At 48.5% G+C, this 10,000-nt stretch overlaps 1 non-coding gene across 1 annotated transcript in view; it reads right to left on the bottom strand.

Moving 5' to 3' along the window:
* Positions 1-514, bottom strand: part of LOC137503608 (small subunit ribosomal RNA) — a 1,925-nt gene extending 1,411 nt beyond the window's left edge. Inside the window, exon 1 of the ribosomal RNA XR_011019278.1 lies at positions 1-514. This exon is cut by the window's left edge and continues 1,411 nt beyond it. This is a non-coding gene — a ribosomal RNA (small subunit ribosomal RNA).
* Between the last annotated feature and the right edge of the window lie 9,486 nt (positions 515-10,000).

The following is a 10,000-nucleotide window of genomic DNA, read 5'->3' as shown; positions in this document are numbered from 1 at the left end:
CTCGGATGAGTCCCGTATCGTTATTTTTCGTCACTACCTCCCCGTGCCGGGAGTGGGTAATTTGCGCGCCTGCTGCCTTCCTTGGATGTGGTAGCCGTTTCTCAGGCTCCCTCTCCGGAATCGAACCCTGATTCCCCGTTACCCGTTACAACCATGGTAGGCGCAGAACCTACCATCGACAGTTGATAAGGCAGACATTTGAAAGATGCGTCGCCGGTACGAGGACCGTGCGATCAGCCCAAAGTTATTCAGAGTCACCAAGGCAAACGGACCGGACGAGCCGACCGATTGATTTTGATCTAATAAAAGCGTCCCTTCCACTTCTGGTCGGGACTCTGTTTGCATGTATTAGCTCTAGAATTACCACAGTTATCCAAGTAAAGTGGTACGATCTAAGGAACCATAACTGATTTAATGAGCCATTCGCGGTTTCACCTTAATTTGGCTTGCACTGAGACATGCATGGCTTAATCTTTGAGACAAGCATATGACTACTGGCAGGATCAACCAGGGAGCTGGCTGGCTCGAGAGCCGAAACCGAGCGTCGTAGCCCGCCGCCGACGAGTGCGGCCTGCGGGACACAGACTTGCTTTGCTCCGTTGGCCGACCGAGTGGCCGCCAACTAAAATTTCATAGGCCGCCGAGCACGGGCTCTCACCCGGCCGGACGGGCCTTCACTAGGGATCGGGTCCCTTCACCATCCATCGTCACATCTCCACTTCGACCGCTGCCGAGGTCGGCAGGACCGTACGAGAGGCGTACGATGCTACATTTTCACGCCCGAGCAAGGGCGAGCGGTTACCAACATTACTGAGCGCCGCATATGAGCATGAACACTGGGTGTGCAGAGGCTCGCAGCATTGCAGTCGCGGGCAGGCAAGCTGCCGCTCTCAGTGTATCGGGCGGCGAGTATCTCAGGGTACTAAGGGGGTCCGGCAGATCACAAAATGGCCTCCACAGCGCCAGCGCCCGGCCGCCGCTTCGACCAAACTGGGCAGTCCGCGTGCGGGTGCGACCCATATGGCGATGTGAAGTGGTATCGTAAATTACGATAACCATTCCAGGGTGATGTAATCCGGACGGGTGCACTGCGTGATGATGGATTTAATGCCAAATAGAAAGTAATTAAGAAGAGATTAGGGAAAAGGTCGCGACCGAAAGCTTTCTTCGCTTACGCTGCCTGAACTGTCAGCGTTAGGCCCAAGGTGTAAGCGTACGAATTGTAGAGCGTAAAAAGCTGTACAAAAATGTCCGCGACGGCATACATCTATTTCCAACCCTTTACCCCCTACAAGCGGCCATCCGGATAAAAAATGAGCACCTTCAAATTAAAAAGTTTTTCCGAGATAGTTCACGAATTTTCCAAACAAGATAAATCGTTCATCCTCCGTTAGAGCTGTATAGGGAAGACAACAACCTTTAAAGTACATTTGTGTGTGTGCGCGTGTGTGTGCGTGCGTGCGTGCGTGCGTGCGAACGTGTGTGTGTGCGCGCGCGCGCGCGCGTGCGTGTGTGTTAAGACAGACCGAGCAGACCAACAGCCAAGGTAATGACCACCAGACTTATTTTTCTGTAGCTACCTCCGCAGACTTACACGAGGGGAAGGTCCTTATTTCTAATTATGTAACCAACCTTTCCTGAAATGTAAATTTTCGTTCAGCTTTTGTAAAATTTCATAAAGTTTTCAACTGCAAACCGCGGATAGAGAGTGCTTCACCATCTCGAGTTCCCTTCAACTTAGTTTGAGGCGACTACGATTTTGTGACTGTTTTTCTTTCCTGTAATGTATTAAATTAACCTCCATTCGAGTCACCACAGTAGATTGGGCTTAGCCCCTGTATCACTGGGCCGGGAGCCCCGTTAGGATTTTATTCTTCAATATCTAGGAGTATACGCGTCCATTCATTTTGTGTTCGGGCCATTAATTTAACCCGTTATTCTTATTCCACAAAGGTCCAGTAGGTTGGCTATTAGATACCCCTGCGTACTAACTTTTGTTAATTGTAAATTGTGCCTGGAGAGGCCAGATATTGTAAGGGGTTGTGTAAGTTTGCCCTTAGCGAGCTGTAAGTGATTAGTTAAAGTTGGAGAACAGGTAAGCTCTTTTACCGTGTTTCCTAAATTCAACTGCAATATTGAGGTGCTTCTCTGGAAGGCTGTGAAGTTGTTGGAGCAAAGTGCTCTTAAATTGTCTAAACATAAGAGAGTTTGCAAAATTTTGTAAACCGGATCTGGTATCTCAGAATTTGTAAACTAAGAGCTTGAAGCCCCGATCTGTAAAATTCCCTAATCTGGGGTTTTCCAGTTATTGTTTCAAGATGGCTATTTGTACCTGTCACTTTATTAGTTCACCAAGTGAAAAGTGTGTTAAGTTTGAGATTCTAAAAGAAATGTAACCTATGTTAAAGTTTTAAGTTAATTTTTGGTATAGTAGTTAGACCCATTCCACCCAGCACCTTCTTTCACCTCTTTCTGCTCCAAGGATTTCTCCGTCACAATAATAATAATAGTTCCGAGGTTATGGTGGAACAGCAGGGAGTAGGCAATGTGTAATGAGACGACGCAGACTAGTAGACGGGGCAATTGCATGATGGACTGGGTTCCAGCTCAGCGATTCGCCACGCAAAGAATGTGAAGGAACACATTGCGATAGAGGTTTAGGTGGGTATGTCATCTGACCCACGGCTGTGGCTGATAGCGGCATCATGGGTGGAAGGGGTTCCCTCATTACCAGGGGATGCCGTGATCAGCCAGTTGCTTTCCTTTTTGCTTTTGTTTTTAGATGTATGCAGTATAACTTTAGATTTAGCGAAGGGTGGTGCAGCTTACGGTCCGGCTTTCCGCCTCTACTGCGACACCAAGTTAGAGTAGTGAAGAGTGGTGCTGCTTACGGTCTGGTTAACCGCCTCTGCAGCGCCTCCAAATTAGTTAGAGTACTGGAGTTAGTGGTTTTATAGTAGATATGGTTTGTTTAGTGTACGGTGGCGTTGCCCATGGCATGGTTATCCGCCTGTGTGACGCCACTAAATTAGAAGGGTATGTGGTTGGTAGTTTAAGGGGCGTAGATTAGTGATTGTTTGTCTAAAGTTTTGTTTTTTTTGTTTCTGTGTATTTATTGCCTGTAATGTATTGCACCCTTGTCGCGTGACAAGGGTCCTAAAGTTCTCCTTCCCCCTCCCCTTCTTCTTCTTCTGCTTTGTTACTAATATTATTAATGAATTTGTTTCCGTTCCCCTTTGATTGTGGTAACGGTCCGACATAGTCCATAGGCATTCCATGGGTCGAGACGGTTGATGCTATGACAATAGCCCAAGCTTAGTGGACAAGGTGGGCTTACTAAGCAAGCAAGATTTAAAATCATCCACCATTTCCCTAATTTCACAGCCCACACCCTTCCAAATAAACATCTCTCGGATCGTACGTTAACTTCTCTAGTTTTCTTTTCTTTTCTTTTCTTTTCTTTTCTTTTCTTTTCTTTTCTTTTCTTTTCTCTGTAAGGATGACTGAAGAACAAGAAGAGAATGCTATACAGGAGGGTCAAAAATTCTCCTTTCTCCTCCTCTCTTACCCCTCTTCTTCTTATTCCTTATCAACACCTACTTCTTAAGGAAGATTGAAGAATAAGAAGGATTTAGCGGGTCTTAAAATTCCCTTCTCCTTCTCTTCGTTTTATCTTTTAATTCCTCCTAGCATGTATCCCGCGAGCGTGCAGTTTCCGCATTGCAGGGATAGTATTTACAGTGTTGATGACGATTCGTACGGTGATGATGATGATGGCAAAAGTGCTCTATTTTTTTGTTCGTTACCTTATTCAGTAAAGAGAGAAAATAAAATATTCTCAAATTTTAGTATATTTACTTGATCCTAATAAGTCGGTTCACCAGCCCCCTCCCTTTCGACCCAATGCGCATCTCCCCAGTCTGCTCCACGGAAATCACAGTACAACTAAAACAAAATAATAATCATAATAATAAAGATAATTCCGAAGCACAATTCGCGGCGAATAATTCTGTTTTAAATTTGCACTAAACTAAGTTTAAAAAATCGTCGTTCGTATGGTTCTTCTTCTCTTCTTGTAATTCTTTGTAATTTCTCTTTTCCTCTTCTTCTTAAGGAGGACTGAACAAGTAGAGAAAATATACAGGAGGGTCTTAAAACATTCATTCCTCCATGTCGTTATCTCTTCTTCTTCTTCTTCTTCTTCTTCTTCTTCTTCTTCTACATTTTCCTTAACATCATCATACTACTTTTTAGAAAGATTGAAGAAGAAGAGAAAATATACAGGAGTGTCTTAAAATTCTGCTTCCACCTTGTCTTTCTCTTCTTCTCCGTTAACGTCTTCTTAAGGAAGATAGGAGAACAAGAAGAGAAAATAAACAGGAGGGTCTTAAAACGTTCCTTCCTCCTTGCCGTTTTCTCTTCTTATTCTTCTTATTCTTTCTCTACAACATCATCATATTACTTATTAGGAAGATTGGAGAGGAAGAGAAAATATACAAGAGGGTCTTAAAAATCTGCTTAAACCTTGTCTTTTTCTCTTCTTCTTCTTCGTTACCTTCTTCTTTACAAAGACTGAAGAACAAGAAGAGATAATATAGAGGGGTGGTCCAAAAGTATTCCTATTGTTTTTTCTTCTTCTTCCCCTTCTTCTACTTGAGGAACGTTGAAGAACAAGAAGAGAAAAATATACAGGAAGTTCTTACAATTCTGCTTCCTCCTAGTTTTCTCTTCTTCTTCTTCTTCTTCATTTTCTTCTCCTGCTTATGATGATTATTATTCCTTAACATCTTCTCAGGAAAGATTGGAAAAGAAGAAGAGAAAACATAGAGGATGGTCTTTTAAATGGTCCTTCCTCTTCCTCTTCTACTTTCCTTCTGCTCCTTCGTTATCTTCTTTTCTTTTCTCCTTACGGAAGACTGAAGAACAAGAAGAGAATGCTATACAGGAGGGTCATTAGTTCTCCTTCTCCTCCTCCTCTCTTACCCTTCTTATTCCTTATCTACACCTACTTCTTAAGGAAGATTAAAGCATAAGAAGGAATTACCGGGTCTTAAAATTCCCTTCTCCTTCTTCTCTTCGTTTTGTCTTTTAATTCCTCCTTTCATGTATCCCGCGAGCGTGCAGTTTCCGCATTGCAGAGATAGTATTTACAGTGTTGATGGCGATTCGTACGGTGATGACGATGATAATGGCAAAAATGCTATATTTTTTGTTCGTTACCTTATTCAGTAAAGAGAGAAAATGAAACATTCTCAAATTTAGATAAATTTACTTGATCCTAATAAGTCGGTTCGCCAGCATCCCCCCCCCCCCTTCGACCGAAAGCGCATCTCCCCAATCTGCTCCACGGAAATCACAGTACAACTAAAACAAAATAATAATCATAATAATAAAGATAATTCCGACGCACAATTCGCGGCGAAGGATTCTCTTTAAAATTTGCATAAAACTATAAGTTTTAGAGATTTTCTTCTCGAGTAAATACATTCAGATTAATTTTATAACCTGTAATTATGAAATACACATTATACATGAGAATGTCACATTAACTAAAGTTTTTGTTGCCATGCACAACACTGAAAATATCTCCCCATGCAATAAATCTTGACTACTAATAATGAATCATTCACTCACTCACCCTAGCTGGCAGCATTTCAGCCGATCACGTTGCCGACGACGGAAGCTATACTTCCTCGGCCAGCGCGGCTCTCCTCCCGGCCAGCAGCCTCGCGGAGCATGTCAGCCCGACCATTCCAGCCATCAGCTTATCCGCGATGGCAGCTGCCCTGGCCGTCAGAGCTGCCCGACCGGCGCGGAAGCTTCTCGACGTCGTTCCACGTAATGACAGTCACCCAAGCCTCGGCCTACGACCACAAACACTATTATTAATAAATTTAGTAATCATACTGATGACATAAATGAATCCGAGTAATTCATACATATAATAAAAAATAATTATAATAATAATAATAATAATAATAATAATAATAATAACAACAACAATAATAAAATAATCATCACCATGACAAAACTCTCACTTATAATTACCGGTAAATTGGATTGCCCCGTCGGATACGCACTCACGGCTACGATAAGATAGGCAGGGCTACTCCCGCCGTTTTCACCCACTCAGGTCCCTGCAGATCAACCGAGCTACACCCGGGCCCCGAATGCTACTCAGTGGTTAGCTCCACGCCAGGCCACCTTTGCACCCGAAATGAAGGTTGTAGTATTTTGTTTACCGCGCTTTGAGCGATTGCAGCCGTCGCGTACCTTAAGAGAGTCCCATCTACTCCCGCCGTATACACGCGATCGGGTACCTAAAGAGAGTCCAGGTTACTCCCGCCGTTTACCCCGCGCCTGGCCACATTAAGATAGGCAGGGCTACGCATTGAGCGATTACAGACCCCGCGTACCTTAAGAGAGTCCCATCTACTCCCGCCGTTTACCCGCGATCGGGTACCTTAAGAGAGTCCAGGTTACTCCCGCCGTTTACCCGCGCCTGGCCACATTAAGATAGGCAGGGCTACGCATTGAGCGATTACAGACCCCGCGTACCTTAAGAGAGTCCCATCTACTCCCGCCGTTTACCGCGATCGGGTACCTTAAGAGAGTCCAGGTTACTCCCGCCGTTTACCCGCGCCTGGCCACATTAAGACAGGCAGGGCTATGCTGTGAGCGATTACAGCTGCCGGGTACCTTAAGAGAGTCCCATCTACTCCCGCCGTTTACCCGCGATCGGGTACCTTAAGAGAGTCCCATCTACTCCCGCGTTTACCCGCGCCTGGCCACATTAAGATAGGCAGGGCTACGCATTGAGCGATTACAGACCCCGCGTACCTTAAGAGAGTCCCATCTACTCCGCCGTTTACACGCGCTCGGGTACCTTAAGAGAGTCCAGGCTACTCCCGCCGTTTACCCGCGCCTGGCCACATTAAGACAGGCAGGGCTATGCTGTGAGCGATTACAGCTGCCGGGTACCTTAAGAGAGTCCCATCTACTCCCGCCGTTTACACGCGCCTGGCCAGAATAAGATTGGCAGGGCTACGCATTGAGCGATTACAGACCCCGCGTACCTTAAGAGAGTCCCATCTACTCCCGCCGTTTACCCGCGATCGGGTACCTTAAGAGAGTCCCATCTACTCCCGCCGTTTACCCGCGATCGGGTACCTTAAGAGAGTCCAGGTTACTCCCGCCGTTTACCCGCGCCTGGCCACATTAAGACAGGCAGGGCTATGCTGTGAGCGATTACAGCTGCCGGGTACCTTAAGAGAGTCCCATCTACTCCCGCCGTTTACCCGCGCCTGGCCACATTAACATAGGCAGGGCTATGCTTTGAGCGATTACAGCTGCCGGGTACCTTAAGAGAGTCCCATCTACTCCCGCCGTTTACACGCGCTCGGGTACCTTAAGAGAGTCCAGGCTACTCCCGCCGTTTACCCGCGCCTGGCCACATTAAGACAGGCAGGGCTATGCTGTGAGCGATTACAGCTGCCGGGTACCTTAAGAGAGTCCCATCTACTCCCGCCGTTTACACGCGCCTGGCCAGAATAAGATTGGCAGGGCTACGCATTGAGCGATTACAGACCCCGCGTACCTTAAGAGAGTCCCATCTACTCCCGCCGTTTACCCGCGATCGGGTACCTTATGAGAGTCCAGGTTACTCCCGCCGTTTACCCGCGCCTGGCCACATTAAGATAGGCAGGGCTACGCATTGAGCGATTACAGACCCCGCGTACCTTAAGAGAGTCCCATCTACTCCCGCCGTTTACCCGCGATCGGGTACCTTAAGAGAGTCCAGGTTACTCCCGCCGTTTACCCGCGCCTGGCCACATTAAGACAGGCAGGGCTATGCTGTGAGCGATTACAGCTGCCGGGTACCTTAAGAGAGTCCCATCTACTCCCGCCGTTTACACGCGCTCGGGTACCTTAAGAGAGTCCAGGCTACTCCGCCGTTTACCCGCGCCTGGCCACATTAAGACAGGCAGGGCTATGCTGTGAGCGATTACAGCTGCCGGGTACCTTAAGAGAGTCCCATCTACTCCCGCCGTTTACACGCGCCTGCCAGAATAAGATTGGCAGGGCTACGCATTGAGCGATTACAGACCCCGCGTACCTTAAGAGAGTCCCATCTACTCCCGCCGTTTACCCGCGATCGGGTACCTTAAGAGAGTCCAGGTTACTCCCGCCGTTTACCCGCCCTGGCCACATTAAGACAGGCAGGGCTATGCTGTGAGCGATTACAGCTGCCGGGTACCTTAAGAGAGACCCATCTACTCCCGCCGTTTACCCGCGATCGGGTACCTTAAGAGAGTCCAGGTTACTCCCGCCGTTTACCCGCGCCTGGCCACATTAAGATAGGCAGGGCTATGCTATGATCGATTATAGCTGCCGGGTACCTTAAGAGAGTCCAGGTTACTCCCCGCCGTTTACCCGCGCCTGGCCACATTAAGATAGGCAGGGCTATGCTATGAGCGATTATAGCTGCCGGGTACCTTAAGAGAGTCCCATCTACTCCCGCCGTTTACCACGCGCTCGGGTACCTTAAGAGAGTCCAGGCTACTCCCGCCGTTTACCCGCGCCTGGCCACATTAAGACAGGCAGGGCTATGCTGTGAGCGATTACAGCTGCCGGGTACCTGAAGAGAGTCCCATCTACTCCCGCCGTTTACCCGCGATCGGGTACCTTAAGAGAGTCCAGGTTACTCCCGCCGTTTACCCGCGCCTGGCCACATTAAGATAGGCAGGGCTACGCATTGAGCGATTACAGACCCCGCGTACCTTAAGAGAGTCCCATCTACTCCCGCCGTTTACCCGCGATCGGGTACCTTAAGAGAGTCCAGGTTACTCCCGCCGTTTACCCCCGCGCCTGGCCACATTAAGACAGGCAGGGCTATGCTGTGAGCGATTACAGCTGCCGGGTACCTTAAGAGTCCCATCTACTCCCGCCGTTTACACGCGCTCGGGTACCTTAAGAGAGTCCAGGCTACTCCCGCCGTTTACCCGCGCCTGGCCACATTAAGACAGGCAGGGCTATGCTGTGAGCGATTACAGCTGCCGGGTACCTTAAGAGAGTCCCATCTACTCCCGCCGTTTACACGCGCCTGGCCAGAATAAGATTGGCAGGGCTACGCATTGAGCGATTACAGACCCCGCGTACCTTAAGAGAGTCCCATCTACTCCCGCCGTTTACCCGCGATCGGGTACCTTAAGAGAGTCCAGGTTACTCCGCCGTTTACCCGCGCCTGGCCACATTAAGACAGGCAGGGCTATGCTGTGAGCGATTACAGCTGCCGGGTACCTTAAGAGAGACCCATCTACTCCCGCCGTTTACCCCGCGATCGGGTACCTTAAGAGAGTCCAGGTTACTCCCGCCGTTTACCCGCGCCTGGCCACATTAAGATAGGCAGGGCTATGCTATGATCGATTATAGCTGCCGGGTACCTTAAGAGAGTCCAGGTTACTCCCGCCGTTTACCCGCGCCTGGCCACATTAAGATAGGCAGGGCTATGCTATGAGCGATTATAGCTGCCGGGTACCTTAAGAGAGTCCCATCTACTCCCGCCGTTTACACGCGCTCGGGTACCTTAAGAGAGTCCAGGCTACTCCCGCCGTTTACCCGCGCCTGGCCACATTAAGACAGGCAGGGCTATGCTGTGAGCGATTACAGCTGCCGGGTACCTGAAGAGAGTCCCATCTACTCCCGCCGTTTACCCGCGCCTGGCCACATTAACATAGGCAGGGCTATGCTTTGAGCGATTACAGCTGCCGGGTACCTTAAGACAGTCCCATCTACTCCCGCCGTTTACCCGCGCCTGGTCACATTAAGATAGGCAGGGCTAGGCATTGAGCGATTACAGCTGCCGCGTACCTTAAGAGAGTCCAGGCTACTCCCGCCGTTTACCCGCGCCTGGCCACATTAAGATAGGCAGGGCTACTCACGCCGTTTTGGCCCTTCGGGTTCCTTGAAGTTAACCGAGCTTCACCCTGTCCACGAATGC

This window comes from Anabrus simplex, unplaced genomic scaffold (assembly GCF_040414725.1).
Source record: "Anabrus simplex isolate iqAnaSimp1 unplaced genomic scaffold, ASM4041472v1 ctg00000138.1, whole genome shotgun sequence".
In the NCBI taxonomy this organism is placed as follows: domain Eukaryota; kingdom Metazoa; phylum Arthropoda; class Insecta; order Orthoptera; family Tettigoniidae; genus Anabrus; species Anabrus simplex.
The sequence above is the reverse complement of the archived record's forward strand: the minus strand, read 5'-3'. Positions and strand labels throughout refer to the sequence as shown.